Source organism: Lissotriton vulgaris, chromosome 1_1, assembly GCF_964263255.1.
Source record: "Lissotriton vulgaris chromosome 1_1, aLisVul1.2, whole genome shotgun sequence".
In the NCBI taxonomy this organism is placed as follows: domain Eukaryota; kingdom Metazoa; phylum Chordata; class Amphibia; order Caudata; family Salamandridae; genus Lissotriton; species Lissotriton vulgaris.
Window position 1 is genome coordinate 68,765,538 of NC_141685.1, and position 17,211 is coordinate 68,782,748.

At 47.1% G+C, this 17,211-nt stretch overlaps 1 protein-coding gene across 1 annotated transcript in view; it reads left to right on the forward strand.

The window, feature by feature from the left end:
* Window positions 1-17,211, forward strand: part of LOC147737334 (uncharacterized) — a 42,558-nt gene that overhangs the window by 3,006 nt on the left and 22,341 nt on the right. Inside the window, exons 2-4 of the mRNA XM_086925710.1 lie at window positions 10,972-11,084; window positions 12,485-12,553; window positions 16,483-16,676. The gene's annotated coding sequence lies outside the window, so the exon portion shown is untranslated. The remainder of the gene's footprint in view (window positions 1-10,971; window positions 11,085-12,484; window positions 12,554-16,482; window positions 16,677-17,211) is intronic.

Genomic DNA, 17,211 nt, shown 5'->3' on the forward strand with positions numbered 1-17,211 from the left:
AGATTGCTGCTGGGGCTTATTTATGGTAGGAATATAAACAACTGTGATTAAGTGCAGATTGCTGCTGGGGCTTATTTATGGTAGGAATATAAACAACTGTGATTAAGTGCAGATTGCTGCTGGGGCTTATTTATGGTAGGAACATAAACAACTGTGATTAAGTGCAGATTGCTGCTGGGGCTTATTTATGGTAGGAATATAAACAACTGTGATTAAGTGCAGATTGCTGCTGGGGCTTATTTATGGTAGGAATATAAACAACTGTGATTAAGTGCAGATTGCTGCTGGGGCTTATTTATGGTAGGAATATAAACAACTGTGATTAAGTGCAGATTGCTGCTGGGGCTTATTTATGGTCGGAATATAAACAACTGTGATTAAGTGCAGATTGCTGCTGGGGCTTATTTATGGTAGGAATATAAACAACTGTGATTAAGTGCAGATTGCTGCTGGGGCTTATTTATGGTCGGAATATAAACAACTGTGATTAAGTGCAGATTGCTGCTGGGGCTTATTTATGGTAGGAATATAAACAACTGTGATTAAGTGCAGATTGCTGCTGGGGCTTATTTATGGTAGGAATATAAACAACTGTGATTAAGTGCAGATTGCTGCTGGGGCTTATTTATGGTAGGAATATAAACAACTGTGATTAAGTGCAGATTGCTGCTGGGGCTTATTTATGGTAGGAATATAAACAACTGTGATTAAGTGCAGATTGCTGCTGGGGCTTATTTATGGTAGGAATATAAACAACTGTGATTAAGTGCAGATTGCTGCTGGGGCTTATTTATGGTAGGAATATAAACAACTGTGATTAAGTGCAGATTGCTGCTGGGGCTTATTTATGGTAGGAATATAAACAACTGTGATTAAGTGCAGATTGCTGCTGGGGCTTATTTATGGTAGGAATATAAACAACTGTGATTAAGTGCAGATTGCTGCTGGGGCTTATTTATGGTAGGAATATAAACAACTGTGATTAAGTGCAGATTGCTGCTGGGGCTTATTTATGGTAGGAATATAAACAACTGTGATTAAGTGCAGATTGCTGCTGGGGCTTATTTATGGTAGGAATATAAACAACTGTGATTAAGTGCAGATTGCTGCTGGGGCTTATTTATGGTAGGAATATAAACAACTGTGATTAAGTGCAGATTGCTGCTGGGGCTTATTTATGGTAGGAATATAAACAACTGTGATTAAGTGCAGATTGCTGCTGGGGCTTATTTATGGTGGGAATATAAACAACTGTGATTAAGTGCAGATTGCTGCTGGGGCTTATTTATGGTAGGAATATAAACAACTGTGATTAAGTGCAGATTGCTGCTGGGGCTTATTTATGGTCGGAATATAAACAACTGTGATTAAGTGCAGATTGCTGCTGGGGCTTATTTATGGTAGGAATATAAACAACTGTGATTAAGTGCAGATTGCTGCTGGGGCTTATTTATGGTCGGAATATAAACAACTGTGATTAAGTGCAGATTGCTGCTGGGGCTTATTTATGGTAGGAATATAAACAACTGTGATTAAGTGCAGATTGCTGCTGGGGCTTATTTATGGTAGGAATATAAACAACTGTGATTAAGTGCAGATTGCTGCTGGGGCTTATTTATGGTGGGAATATAAACAACTGTGATTAAGTGCAGATTGCTGCTGGGGCTTATTTATGGTCGGAATATAAACAACTGTGATTAAGTGCAGATTGCTGCTGGGGCTTATTTATGGTAGGAATATAAACAACTGTGATTAAGTGCAGATTGCTGCTGGGGCTTATTTATGGTAAGAATATAAACAACTGTGATTAAGTGCAGATTGCTGCTGGGGCTTATTTATGGTCGGAATATAAACAACTGTGATTAAGTGCAGATTGCTGCTGGGGCTTATTTATGGTAGGAATATAAACAACTGTGATTAAGTGCAGATTGCTGCTGGGGCTTATTTATGGTAGGAATATAAACAACTGTGATTAAGTGCAGATTGCTGCTGGGGCTTATTTATGGTAGGAATATAAACAACTGTGATTAAGTGCAGATTGCTGCTGGGGCTTATTTATGGTAGGAATATAAACAACTGTGATTAAGTGCAGATTGCTGCTGGGGCTTATTTATGGTAGGAATATAAACAACTGTGATTAAGTGCAGATTGCTGCTGGGGCTTATTTATGGTAGGAATATAAACAACTGTGATTAAGTGCAGATTGCTGCTGGGGCTTATTTATGGTCGGAATATAAACAACTGTGATTAAGTGCAGATTGCTGCTGGGGCTTATTTATGGTCGGAATATAAACAACTGTGATTAAGTGCAGATTGCTGCTGGGGCTTATTTATGGTAGGAATATAAACAACTGTGATTAAGTGCAGATTGCTGCTGGGGCTTATTTATGGTAGGAACATAAACAACTGTGATTAAGTGCAGATTGCTGCTGGGGCTTATTTATGGTAGGAATATAAACAACTGTGATTAAGTGCAGATTGCTGCTGGGGCTTATTTATGGTAGGAATATAAACAACTGTGATTAAGTGCAGATTGCTGCTGGGGCTTATTTATGGTAGGAATATAAACAACTGTGATTAAGTGCAGATTGCTGCTGGGGCTTATTTATGGTAGGAATATAAACAACTGTGATTAAGTGCAGATTGCTGCTGGGGCTTATTTATGGTAGGAATATAAACAACTGTGATTAAGTGCAGATTGCTGCTGGGGCTTATTTATGGTAGGAATATAAACAACTGTGATTAAGTGCAGATTGCTGCTGGGGCTTATTTATGGTCGGAATATAAACAACTGTGATTAAGTGCAGATTGCTGCTGGGGCTTATTTATGGTAGGAATATAAACAACTGTGATGAGCAGGAAGCCAAATGCCATATTTTGTGTACACATTAGGAAAAAATGTTGCAAAGAGGCAGGGATGGAAAGAGTGCTGAGAGCTAGGGGGGTGTGTTTTCTTGAGCAAAAGGGATAAAAAAGTCCTCTTGTCAGATCTTAACTAATAAAGAAGTAGTCTCTTCCAAGAGTCTGGTGTTCCCCCGAAAGATCTGTTTCTGAATTTTATAAAAGGAAAAAGGCGCACACAGACCAGTCCAAGCCCAGCGTTTCTAACCGCCACCGCCAGCTAGTCATTCCAGTCATTCTCCGAAGGGGCAGTTTGCTCTTAGGCCTAATGTGGTGAGCCATCTGTCAGAGATGGTGCTTGGCGCTGGCGGAGGCAAACGTGTGTGCCGAGGACTCCAGTCTACCTTTCACAATCGCTTATGCTCTGTGCACACGGGGGCGCTGCAGAACCCGGGCTTCACAGGACAGTGCAATGAGTGCACGGCCAGTCATTCATGCTGCAATGACGAGCATTATTAACACACCACCATGGCCACCACAGGAATGTGCATCCCACAGAGAGCAGCGTTACACTCTGGAACAAGCTCCACACAGGCACAGCCCACCCCTCTCAATCACACTCTTACCTCCTAGGTCCAGTGACTCCTCAGCGAGGAGCTGGTACAGAGTTATGATTCTGTTGTGGTGACACGGAGGGATGTATGTGTCTCAGTTGTATCAAAAAACCTAACAGAGTGTTTATTTAGGGTTTTATTTGCAGGGGCTGATCTTAGGACTACTTTTCTTGGTTTGAAATTAACCAGGAACGTTGTTTCCATTGATGCAGCAGGTGCAGTAGCACTGAGCCTCATTCAGCTGGCCTACTGCTGTTGTTTACAATCCAAACAGCAGCTAGCAGTGGGTGTGGGTAGGGGCATTTTCTGCTTTGCACTAGGGCCCATGACACACTGGCTACGCTATTGGAACAAAATGTTCTAAAATCAAATCTTGACTTCCCATTCCAAAAAGATAGTACCCTGATCAAGCTACTCAACCTCTGGGTCCCACTTCTGTTTGCCATGGTCAGGAGTCATACACTTTGCTCTCCTGCTGTACCATTTTGCACCGATATTTGCACTTCTGCCTGATATGCAAAATCAGCTATTTACTGAATGATGTGTGAAAATTGAAGTTTGCAATGGTTAACAGGTTCAAAAGATATTGATTACGGGGCGTGGCCAAGATGGCGACGGAGTAAGACGTGCCTGCGAGCTCCTCCGGCACCCCGAGCCCTTCATAGCTTTGTGTAGCAGTACCGGGGCGATTAAAACCCCGGCTTTGATTCTCCTGGGTCTCCTGAGGCGCCCTGCATTGGTTTGTCCCTTCTCCCGTCGAGCTACGACACGGGACGGCGGACTTGGTCGAGGTGTTAACTTGGTGACGCACTTGCTCCGGAGCGGCCTACGGGGCTTTGTCTGGGCGGCTTCGACCCTTTGCGAGAGGGGACTTGAGACTTTGGCTGGCGACCAAGTGAAGCTTTTTCTGTGCGTGTCCCCTACATTGGCGCTGTGATGAGCCCGCCTGTGGTTCCAGTGGCCCAGCTGGCGACCATCGCCGTACGGAGGTGACAAGGAGGCGCCGTCCTGTCTGGGGCCTTGCTGGACAACGTCATCGGCGACCGATCGGTGCAGTGGTGCCATCTTGCCTCCTCTCTTCGGCATTGGGACGTCGCACCATGTCGACGAGGAATCGCCTGAATAAACCGGGGAAGGGAGGTCCTGGGAAGGGGGCCTCTGGCTCGCCCCCAGGCCCTAGCAAGTCGCCGACCAAAGACGACGCTGACGGCCCGGTCACGAAGGCCTTCCTGATCGAGCTTTTTTCCTCCATCAAGGAGGATATCACGGAACTGAAAGCGCAACTGGCCTCCGACCTCCGTGAAGTCCGTCGAGATGTAGACGGCATTGGCGAGCGTGTGGCTACTCTGGAGGACCATGACTTGGGCCTCAGTGGGGATGTCCATCAGCTACAGCAGGACCTGCTCCAGCTTCGTGAGCAGAATCTGGATCTCCAGACCCACTGCGAGGACCTGGAAAACAGGTCCCGTCGCAATAACATTCGAATTAGAGCGGTGCCCTCAGATGGAGACGGTGGCAATCTGCGGGAATATGTGGAGGCTCTCTTTCTACACATCTTGGCGGAGGACGAACGCGACGAGATCAAGCTGGACAGGGTACATCGAGTGGGCCTGCCGCGTGGCGCGCGCTCGCCGCCCCCCGACATCTTGGCTTGTGTCCACGACTTTCAGCTGAAGGAGACGATCCTGCGGAAGGCGAGGGACACTAACAATTTGCTTTTTCGCGGACACAGCCCCCAACTTTTTCAGGACCATGCGGCCACCACCCTGCAGAAGCAACGGGACTTTCGCCCAGTCACGGCTTTCCTGAGGGAACACGGGGTGTCCTACTCCTGGGGTCACCCCTTTCGGCTCATCTTCCGATGGCAGAACAGATTGGTGCAAGTGCGAACTGTGGCGGCTGCCAGGGACTTGCTGGGAATGGAGGAAACATCTGCTTCGGCGGACGCTACTGCCTCACCGAGAAGACGTCGCCGCTCCCGATCCCCGCCTTGGCAGAGAGCGGGCCGACAGCGCACAACGGAGGGGCCCTCCCCGTCAGCGAGCCAGACTGAAAGGGGAGATGCTTTGGCCTCGGTGGCCCAGGTGACTGAATCGAGCCGAGTGGACAGCTCCTCGGCGGCCTAGGCCCCGTCATCAGCGGCTAGTGGGAGCCGGAGGGCTCTACCATCTCAGGTACTCTGTGGGACTTTTCTCCAATGGAGGGTTACCCCGGCCCTGGAATCGGGGGGGGGCATTACCTGGGTCTTCTACCCCCGACCCTTACGGTCATGTCTGACTTTCATTGTTCTTTCTCTACTTTTCGTTTTCCTCTTTTTATGGTTTGTTTTTGAGACTCCTGAGGGCTCCTGTGGGCTTGTTGGGGATGGTCCCCGGTGGTGGTATATTGGAACCTGGTGTGGCTGTGATGCGTCTGGTGTGTCGTTAGAGTTGGGCTGCATTGATGGAAGCGATGGGTGTGGAGGTTGGTTTCGATGTTGCCTGTTACGATAGGTTCTTGGAACGTTAAAGGCCTTAACTCGCCTCAGAAGCGTCAAAAGATTTGGAAATATATTCTGGATCATCAACTGGATGTGGTGGGCCTGCAGGAGACTCATTTGGCCCGCAAAGATGAATCCAGGTTCAAGCACAGGCAGTATCCCCTGATTTATAAATCATCTGCCACTACTAAGCACCGTGGGGTGGCACTTTTGTTCCGATCTGCCCTTCAGTTTCAACCTGTGGGGGTGCGGGGGGACAAAGAGGGGAGGTGGTTGATAGTGAAGGGGATGCTCATGGGTAAACTCTGCACGTGGGTGGTGGTCTATGCTCCAAATACGGGGCAGCATGGGTTCCTTGAGTCTCTCTTGAATGTGATTGGGGACTTTGGGGAGGGAGCGTTGATTGTACTGGGGGATTTCAACTTGGTTTGGGATAAAGATTTTGATTGTTCGCATCAATAGAGAACTGAGACGGGTCTCTTTTCCCCGGAGCTGCGCGATACTTCGTTAAGTTTGGGCCTTATTGATAGCTGGCGCTCCCTCCACCCCCGCACTAGGGACTACACGTTCTATTCTCATGTTCATCACACATACTCCCGTCTCGACCATATCTTTGTGCATCAATCTTTACAGGGTGACCTGCGGGATAGCAAAATTTTTCCACTTTCAGTTTCGGATCATAGCCTTTTGGCGACATGCTTGAACTGGGCCCCTGATTCGTCCCCTCATCGCAAATGGTATTTCCCGGCATCCCTCACGCGAGATGAGGAATCCTGCAAGAAGCTTCGGGCGGCCATTGGGGAGTTCTTTGAGCTGAATAAGATTGGCGACACCTCGATCTTTACCAAATGGGACGCCTTCAAGGCGTCGACACGTGGTACATGCATTGCTCTGAACTCCGCCCTGAATAGACTTCGGCGGGAAAGGAGGGAGGCGTTGGAGGCGGAACTGACCACGTTGGAAACTGCACATAAGCAGAATCCTTCTAGAAGAACACTTCGCCCTCTAGCGGCGGTGCGTGGGAAGCTCAGGGCGCATTATAATAACCGAGCAGAATATACTCTAATACGCTTACGGCGCCTCTCCTACGCTCAGGGCAACAAAGTGGGGAAGCACTTAGCACGGCAGCTCCGTGATAAACGTGAGAGAGAATATGTGGGTGGTATTCGGAACCCCTTCGGGGTAGTGGAGCATAAGGACGCGGATAAGGCTGCGCTCTTTGGTGATTTCTATGCTGCTCTGTACTCGGCGGATCGCTTGGTGCCGTCCGCTCAACGAGCATATCTGGAGAACCTGGCGCTACCGCAGGTCTCCAAAGAGTGGAATGACCTTCTGGAGGCCCCGATTACTAGGGAGGAGGTACTATCTGCCATTCGGTCTCTCAAGCCGCATAAAGCACCGGGCCCGGACGGCTATACAGCCTCCTTTTATCAGACGTTCGCGTCCGAGCTGGGGGACCGCTTGGTGCTCCTCTTCAACGCCATGAGGGATGAGGGCCACACCTCGGGTTCTATGGCGGAGGCTATGATCTCGATAATTCCCAAGACGGGGAAAGACCCCTCCAGGTGTGAATCCTATCGACCCATTGCCCTCCTGAATATTGATGCTAAGTTGTATTCTTCTTTCTTGGCCGCTCGCCTTAAGGACCTTATGCCAGCTCTCATTCATCCGGACCAATCAGGCTTTATAAAGGGTCGCCAGACCCACGATAACACTAGACGCCTAGTTCACCTGATTGAGAAGGCCGAACGCTTTCGGATCCCGGCTGTCCTGCTCGGCCTTGACGCCGAAAAGGCATTCGACCGGGTGGACTGGAACTTTCTCTTTAGCACTCTGCAGGCGTTTGGCTTTTCCCCCACGTTTATAACTATGCTTCGGGCCAACTATCACGACCCGCGCTCGAGGGTCATGGTGAACGGCCATGTCTCTCCATTTTTTGCTCATTCTCGAGGCACAAGGCAGGGCTGCCCCCTATACCCCTTACTTTTTGCTCTTAGCATAGAGCCTCTTGCTATTAGGATTCGTGAGGATCCGGATATTGTGGGCCTCCCCTTTTCCGGGGAACAGCATAAAATCTCTTTGTTTGCTGACAATGTCCTTCTGTCGCTAACTGACCCCGGGACCTCCCTCCCGCGGGTGCAGGACGTGCTGTCCCAATTCGAAGCGGTGGCAGGGTTCCGTGTGAACCCTGGCAAATCATACATACTTAATCTCACGCTTCCGCCCTCTGAGGTAGAGCGCATCCGACCGCTCACTCCCCTGGCCTGGGCGGGCTCCTCCATTCAATATCTTGGGGTCCAGCTGACCTCTTCCATCGCCACCCTATATGCGGCTAACTTCCCTCCCCTGCTGTCTCAGATACAGGCTGAGTTGACTCGCTGGAAGCCTATGTTTATTTCTTGGCTTGGACGCGTAAATGCCGTCAAGATGACGCTGCTCCCCAAGCTTCTGTACTTGTTCCAAGCCCTCCCCATCTCCTTGGACGGGGGTTTCTTTCGGCGACTGAAAACCATGATTCTGCGCTACGTCTGGCAAGGGGGCCGAGCCAGACTTTCCTTTCTTACGCTTCGCCGACCTCTGAGGAAGGGCGGGGCTGGCCTGCCGGACATGCTCCTTTACTATATAGCAGCACAACTCCGGGTGTTGGCTGAATGGACTCAAATGGAGTCGGAGAAGCATTGGTTGCACATGGACAGGAGTGTGGCGGGTCGCTCTATTTGGGACCTGGTTTGGAAGGCGAAAGGGGATCGGCCTCGCAACGCATACATTAGCACCCCTACTAGCACCACTCTGAAGGTTTGGGACTCGGTCTCTCATGATGAGCGGTGGACTTCCTTTCCTTCCCCCTTCACACCTATTCACTTTAATCCTGCATTCCCGCCGGCGCTAGTTGAGGGGCCTTTTGATAGATGGAAGGCGGGAGGTTGCCATGCACTTACACACTTGTTTCATGGCTATGAGCCGCTCACCTTCCAGAACTGCATGCGTGATTATGGTGTGCCACCTACTGAACGCTACCGACATGCCCAGCTGCTACATTGGGCACTGTCTCCTGAGGTGAGGGACGCTGCAACGAGGCCTCCCACTGCTTTTGAGTCCTACATTACCCGCACATCCTCCATGAAGGGGGTGATTTCCTTTCTCTACGACTTGCTGATAACCACGGCTGTTTCACCTCGCCCTAGATACATGGAGTTGTGGGAAGGGCACCTGGGAAGAGACCTCTCCGACGCAGAATGGTCACATCTTTGGCGCGACCTACACACATTTAATCATTCAATCGATCTTAGGGAAGCTCATATGAAAACTATGTTAGATTGGTATCTATATCCGACCCGATTGAAAAGGATTTTTCCTTCAGTTTCTGACAGATGTTGGCGGGGCTGTGGACTTCTGGGGGACTTCCGCCATATCTGGTGGGACTGCCCCATCATACGCCCCTACTGGGAGGAGATACTGTCTCATATTAGGGAGATCCTGGGCTACCCGGTCCCGGATTCCATTGGCTTTGTGCTCCTTGGCCTTCGGGACCCGCTTCTGGAGCACCAGACCAGGGCCGACAAGCACATCCTTTGGCTCTGCCTGGGGGCGGCTAAACTCACTCTGGCTGCCTCATAGAAAAAGAAGGAGGCCCCGGCTCTTTCCCTTTGGTTTGCTAGACTCTGGAGGCTGCTGAGTGTGGAACGGATGGCAGATATCCTTAGGAACAACTTTAAGAATTTTGCTTTCAGATGGGGCCCACTGGTCCGCTTTCTTTCTCGTGGGTTGCCGTCTGCGGTATGCCCACCCACTATACGTGCTTTACATCTGTTTCAAGTGTGATCCGGGCCTGTATGAACGGTTGTTGTCTGGCTGCCACCATCGGGGGGGGGTGGGCGCACTGGGGAGGTTGGAGTCTCTGGGGAGAGGGGTTTTTTCCTTTTTCGGGGTTTGCTTTTCTTTTCTGCCAGGGGATGTGGACGATTGCTTTTATTGTTTTGCACAGTATGCTGATTTCCTTGAGGCCGCACTGCAAGGAGGCGTGCACGGACCTGGTCGACCTAGCCTCTGGATTGCATTGACTTGCCCGATAATATGCAGGCTTTCTCCTCCGGACTTCTCAGGGGGCTTGACGCTCTTCCGAGCTGCATTTTTTGGAACTCTTTCTTTTTTGCACCATTGCATTCTGCCCTGTGTGTTGACGCTGCTCAGCCCTTCATGAACGTTTCCTGCTGCCTGGCCTCTTTGTATTGACCCCTGCGTGGGTGCCTCTCTGATTTACATTTCATGTGTCTTCATCCCCCCCTTTCCTTTCTATTGTTTCTGTTTTTCTCTTTCCTTAATAAAATATCTTTTACAAAAACAAAAAAAAGATATTGATTACACTGTGGGCAATATATAGGCATGGTAGAGGAAAACTCTATTGCATCAGTACCAAACTGCGTAATTTGGACACAAGAACAGAAGAATGACCAATCATGGCAAGAGAAAAAAAGTTAATCTCACAGACGTTGATTTATTTGAAACTTTACCAGCTATTTTCCTTTAAAAAATACACAATGCATTGGCAAAAGAAAGTGAAAAGGACGGAGTACAGTTTGTGCGTATTAGGCAAAAACTACGTTGACATTCTGGCCATTTCAATAAATAAACACTTAGGCGTGACTTCACACCTGGCTTGACACACAAAATCATAATCACTAGCTTTTTCTAATCACTAAGACCGCAACTCAGCACTTAAAATAATATTTATCTTTAGGAAACTGAGTATAGAAGTTAATATTTCATCAATAAAAGGATTGGTGCCATATCTTGGCTTTAATATTTGCTAAGTGTTAGCGTGTTTCAAGAAAGATACACAGCAGGTTTTGTGTTTACATCCTGGCAGCCACGCCAGCCTCCATCACCGCTTAAGACTCCTTGGCCGTAGGTTGGCGGTCACTTATCCATCAAACAATCTTCCCACACAACTCAACCTTCGGTTATACACAGAACCAGGCGCACTGCAGCCTCGTTCGCATATAATAATATTATGTTATGTTTTATTGATTTGCATAGTGCATTAATCACTCAAGAGGGTATCCAGGCGCTTGGACAGGTGTGTAGGTGTGAAGCCCCCCAAGGTGCTTATGTGAAGAGCCGGGGTTTCAGCTTCTTGCGGAACTCAAGAGGTGAGGAGGCGGCTCTGATGTGTTGAGGCTTATGGTTGTGGGTGGAGCTAATAAATGAAGTGGGTGGGGCCACTGAGGAAAGGGCGGGGCAGGGGGAGTGGGTGTGGCCTCCTTAAAAAATGTGAGCACCTGCACCTAATATTTTACAAATTGAGCACTGCTCCGGGCAGATCTGAAAGTCTTTCACCAGTATGCTCTGTACGACGGACTGCCTACAACCCGAATCCAGTAAGGCTGTCACGTTTTTTTCCATTGAGTGTAAGACTTACGTAGAAGCCAGAACCCATTTCTTCTGTATATAGGATGGTTTTGGGTATACAACTGACATCCATCGGTTCTTCCGTTGACTTTTTTGGTGGACAGGTCCTAGCTATATACCCACACTCCCAACACTCGTAGCATTGGGGTCCCTGGAACGGAGCGGCCTCACCTCTAGAGGGCTTGCCTTTCAGAGACTCCGGGGTGGCCCGGTTTTCTTCTCATTTTGCATGCATCCTGTGGCATACTGTGAGGACCTATCAGGTTCAAAAGCTAGTGTCTTTGGTTGGGCCCGAGCAAAGGACGTTGCCATCTCCACAGGTTGATCCACCGAGAGATGTGGCTGTTGACATAGCCACCTCTGGGTGGGTGTTGGTAAGGCCTCAAGAAACTGCTCCAGATAAATGACCACCAATATTTGTTCCTTGCTGGTCTCTTGGAGTCTTACCCATTTATCAGCAGCCGCCTTTAACTTTAAAAATATTGTCTTTGGGGTACCTCCAGGTTTACCTCGTTCCTTTCTGAATCTTGACCGATATGCTTCGGGATCCATTCCCAAACAGTCCAATATGACAGCCTTAATGTCCTTGTAAGGAGTGTTTACTGTGGGGTTAGCCACCTACTACCCAGCCTGGGCCTCCCCTGTCAATAGCAGTGCTAAAAAGAAAGGCCACTTTCCCTCCGGACATCCACAGCTTGGGCAGCCCTTTCGAAATTCGTAAGGAAGGCATCCGGGTCCTCTGCCGGTTGATATTTCTGGAGGGATATGTTGGGGGGCCCTGCATGTACCCCTTGGTGGCTCTGTTGATTTGTGGTTTAGTGCGTTTGACTGTCAGCAACCTTATGTATGCATTCAACCTGCTGGGTGAGCAAAGCCTTGAACATTTCCCTGTCCACTTGGGCCGTCATCATCTGTCTCTCTGGCCCATTCCAATTTTTCTTGACCATGAATTAGTTGTTGTATTAGGCTTTCCATCATCTCGGACTAATGGAATTATGCCCACATTCTACAACAAGTATTTAGAAGAGTCGGTCAAGGAGGAGCTCACTGCATTGAATAATTTATTGGTGTGCACTTTGTATTAGTATTACAGGAAATCACAATGATTGATTGTCTCTGTTATATTCTTCTTTCCCACAAGGTCTTTCACTTCAGTCCCTTAGGTGAGCATCGGCAGCCGTCGTCCCTCGGACAGAAAGAAAAGGGTCAGGTAAGTGTTTTTGCTTCATGGTTTAGTCAAGGGAGGATGTGAAGGATAAATAATAGCTATGCATAAAAGTGAAGGGAGGGGGTAGAGGTTGGAGTAACAAAAAAGAAAAAGAGTAGCCAATGATTTCTGCCCTTGTCTTTCTTTTCCGTCTCACTTATATCCTTTTCCCTGGGTCCCTTTCACCCCTCCTCCTCCCCTCCCGTCTCTCTCTGACAGAGCCCCTTTCCAAAACCCTTTAGACACCCGGACGCACCTGGAAGAGCCACGTCCCTCCGGGGCGTAGTGACTATACGTCCTTCATTGAGGTCTGGTCTCCTTCTTCGGCTTTTCCTCCTCCGCCGGGTTGGAGTGTTCTGTTCACGGACAAGCTGTGACCTCTCCAGGGCTCCGGTTCTCTCTCTCAGAAGGCTGTTAGGCGTTCTCCGTCTGGTTTCTCCACCTTGCGCTCCCTTGCTGCATGTAGCTGGACCAACTACTGACCAACCTGATGCGCTCTCCATCCCGCCTTCTTGAATCATGTATCGTCTGACGTCTGTCCTCATCTCCGTCTTAAAGGGGCCTCCTGCCGATTCCCCTCTCTCCACTTCTTACTGGCAGCAAAGCGGCCAGCTGGTAAAAGGGGACTGTGATTATAGTAAGGGAGAAATATATGAAGGTAGGGCATGGCACTCCTTATCCTCTATCCCATTTTCTGCTACAGGTGCTACCTGACACCCATCTTGCTCACAGGTTGGACATCCCTCCTCGTAGAGTGATTGGCAAGCAGCTGGGTTAAGGTTTTGGCATGGAGTGACCTTGCAATGACAGCAAGTGCTCCTCTACCCCAACCCAGAAATGCTTGTTTATTTATAGCAAAAAGCATTCTTGTTCCCAAGCCGAGACCTTAGTCAGGCCGCCCTTGTTCATGATCTATTGATGCTGCTTCGCCTCATGGACGAATAACAAACCGTCTCATCTGTACAATGTATGTTCAGACCGTAGTTGGTCAAGGTGTATTGATAGTGTTCTTACGAAGTGGAATTCGAAAGCAAATGTAGTTTCATAGAAACTAATACTTCACTTTCACAGATGCAAATGCGTCAAAAGTCATCATGTGAAAGAAAAGGCAACTTTGTCGAACGTGTCCATGTTAAAATGGCAGCGTTTCTCCCTGGGCCTAACTGAGCCATGTGACAAACCGTCACAAGTAAGATTTTGAGAAGGAATAATACAATAGCAGTTTTGAAGCAGTGAATAGATATTAGTTAAGCTGGAGAGATTTAGTAGTGAGGTTCAGCTGAGAAATTTATCCAAAAAGTGTTTAACATTCATGCCCATGAAGAGGTCAGATGGTGTGCAAGATGGATTGGCTGATTTGAGGATTGCAATCAGTTCTCTAGGTGAGAAAAAGAATTAAAGTGAGAGTGTTCAGCAAAGAGATAAAAGAGAGATGAGGGGCAGTAAGTGAAGTAGCAGGGTGTTCCCAAAAGTGGTGATCTTAGAGGAAAGTACAAAGTAAGGTTAGTGGTAGAGAGTGTGGAGTGAATGATGAGTGGGCTTAGTGGGGAGTTTAAGTTAGATGAAGGATGTGGGTGAGACTGTAGTCATCAGATGATATCTTGAAAGTATGTGCACTTGATATTAGCAGCAGCTAGAGACTGTGGGCCAGATGTAGGAAGGCAGATACCGGTCGGTAACGGCCGATTTCGGCCGTTACCGACCAGTATTTTGATTTTGGGATGTAGGGGCATGTTAAAATACAGAATCGGTAATTTTACAGATTCGGTAAAATACCAACTCTGTAAAATTATCGAATCTGTATTTTGACATGTAGGTAGCACTTAAATCAGTGCTACAGGGGTTTAAGAAGTCGTTATTTACCACCAACTAGAAGTTGGTGGTAAATAATGAAAACCCTTTCAAAAGCATTTTTTTGGCTTTTAAAACAGTGCCATGTTGCAGACATACATGCCCTAAGGGCATGTATGTCTGCAACATGTGCACCCATGCACAATTGAGGGGTGCAACAGGCTGTCAAAGTGACACCGTGCCACCCTTCTATGTTTCCCCCAATTACCGAATCGGTATTTACCGATTCGGTAATTGACATTCATTCCTATGGGCCTCCAGGCACATAGGAATGAATGGCAATTACCGAATCGGTAAATACCGATTCGGTAATTACCGAATCATACCAATTCGGTAATTAATTCAGTAAAATTACCTACATCCCGATTGCCAGTTCTTAAATACCGAATCGGTATGATTCGGTATTTAAGAATCAGTAATCTGGGATTACCTACGTCTGGCCCTGTGTGTTTAGTGCATTTATGTTAGTGGCAAGATTTTCTTGTTTAATTTGTCGGGAGGTCAGTAGAATGAATATAGAATTTTATAATTGTCTGGAGTAGGCCATATTAATTTGCTGCATGTGCAGTAGCCTGCCTACACATGATTCTGTTTTCACTCTGGCATGAGCAGGTTGTCAGCTCATCTGGTTCTGTTTACTGATAATGTTAAACGCAGATCTAAATCACTTTGATTGGTCCATCCCATGTGGTAGATCCTATTTTTTAATCCTCTCTTTTCTCCAGTGAGTTTGGTCAGTAACATACCAATCCCGGTATAGGAGAGAATCCGCTTTAAGGCTCAATGCGTCGCCCATAAATCTCTGAAGGGAAACGGTCCACCCCTCATCAGGGCCCTGGTTAGACCTTACAAGGCCTCCAGAAGACTTCGCTCTGACGAGCTCCACTTGGCAGAGGTTCATAGAATAATGAGGGCCAGATCGAGTGGTTGCGACTCCTCATACAATGAAATGAAATGAAATGAAAGGAGGATTTATAAAGCGCGATTGCTGCCCTGAGGCGTCCAAGCGCTAAAGAAAGAAAGTGGTACTGACCGCTGAACCAATCGTCACAGAGAACTAGTTAATTCAATTCCGCTAAGCTTTGGAATTCCCTACCACTCTCTCTCCGGAAAGAATCTAACCACCTGGCTTTCCGTAAACAGCTGAAGACCTGTCTCTTTCCCTAAGGGCCCCTCCTTTAGTCCTGCCTCTGGGTAGCCATGCGCTATATAGAAGCCTTTTTCATTTCATTTCATTTCAATCCTGCCCGTACAGTTTCTTTATTACCTCTACTCTCTGTTTGTACTAAGGGTTTCAACCGAGATCTGTGTAACTGTGCAGCTCGTATAACATTTTGCCGACCACTGGTAACTATCAGCTACTCAGCGCTAGCCTTAAAATAGACGCTTCCAATGCTGAGCAAGTGCCTTATTTAGAGTTTGGAGGGCAGGGGACTCCTTCCTAATGTGGTGGGTCTCCCACCTCCCATATTTGAAGAGCCATTAACGTTAATGCATTGGTAATATTGCAGACTGGACATCCGCCACGTTTATAATTGTGTCTGCCAAACTCTGAATAAGGGCCCAAGGCTCCATATTCTTTTCTATTTGGATTAAGAATACGTTCTAGACCTTCATCTCTCCTCATTCTAGATAATATCGGAGTTAATCCTACAACTTTTCCTTGGTATTACTGTTTAAAACTTCTGCCCTCCAAGGAGACTTGATTAAAGTTTGGCCTCCAGAAAAGCTCTATTTAATACAGCTCTACATGTTCATAGGAGACATTTCAAGGTTGCCTGGAGAGTGCTACAGTGCATTTCTTGTCTATTTGTAAAAAACCTTCAATTATTTTCAAAACTGCTGGCCTGTCCAGAAGTGAATTGAGGAATAACAGACCCACAGGAGTTTAGCAACTTCACGGTGTCTTTATTTTGCATCAAGGTTCTGTAAATTCGTCCTTTGATTCCCACGCTTTTGTATGACTAAAGTATAATTTTGGATGATGAGGTCTGATGTTTGGGTGAAGGAGTTTGCCAACTGATGATTTACGGCAAAAAAATCCTTTTTTGATAACTAATTTTATTGATTTTGGAAAGCAGGAATAACGACACAGCGCTGATTCAGCCGATGCCCATGCGCACTATGGTACAAAGGAGGAGTCACCTACCTCGTGACTTCCAAAGACTTTTCCAGGACAACAACAAAGTGCAAACATCTGGTCCCAACACCAGATGGCGATCTATGCACAGTGTGTGACTCTGCAACTCTACATGCCAAGGACAGATGCATACTGGTAAGTAGCATTTCCCATTCCACCTGGCCCAACCACCAAATTACATATATATCATTGCAATTGATTAATACAGTCAATAGAAATTCAACAAAATTTAAAAAATAACCGTGTTTCAACAAATGCCTCCCATCTCTGAGGCAAATAATTGTCTTATTATTCCAATTAAGTTATTGTAAAAGGAAGATGTACCCTTCCTCATACAATTGTCTTCTTTCATTTAGAAAAAATCACAGTAGTAAATTCTAGGCAGCTTACTTCACAATGTGGTCCAAGTGTGACCTGGTATATATCCACCAACAATTAAATAAGTTTCTTTGGAGATCCTGTTATCAGTCTAAAAACAGAAGTCAATATATATATAATAAGTGGACTATCTTGCTTAATTATTCAATGGAGCTATTACCTGCTTATACTTATCCACAGGACTAGATTTGGAGTTACTATAGTTCGAAGATCAAATGTCCTCCAGTCTTTGGCTTTGGGCAGTTTTTATGCTTCAGATCTAGACATAATTTACATATGTCATTTGTATTTA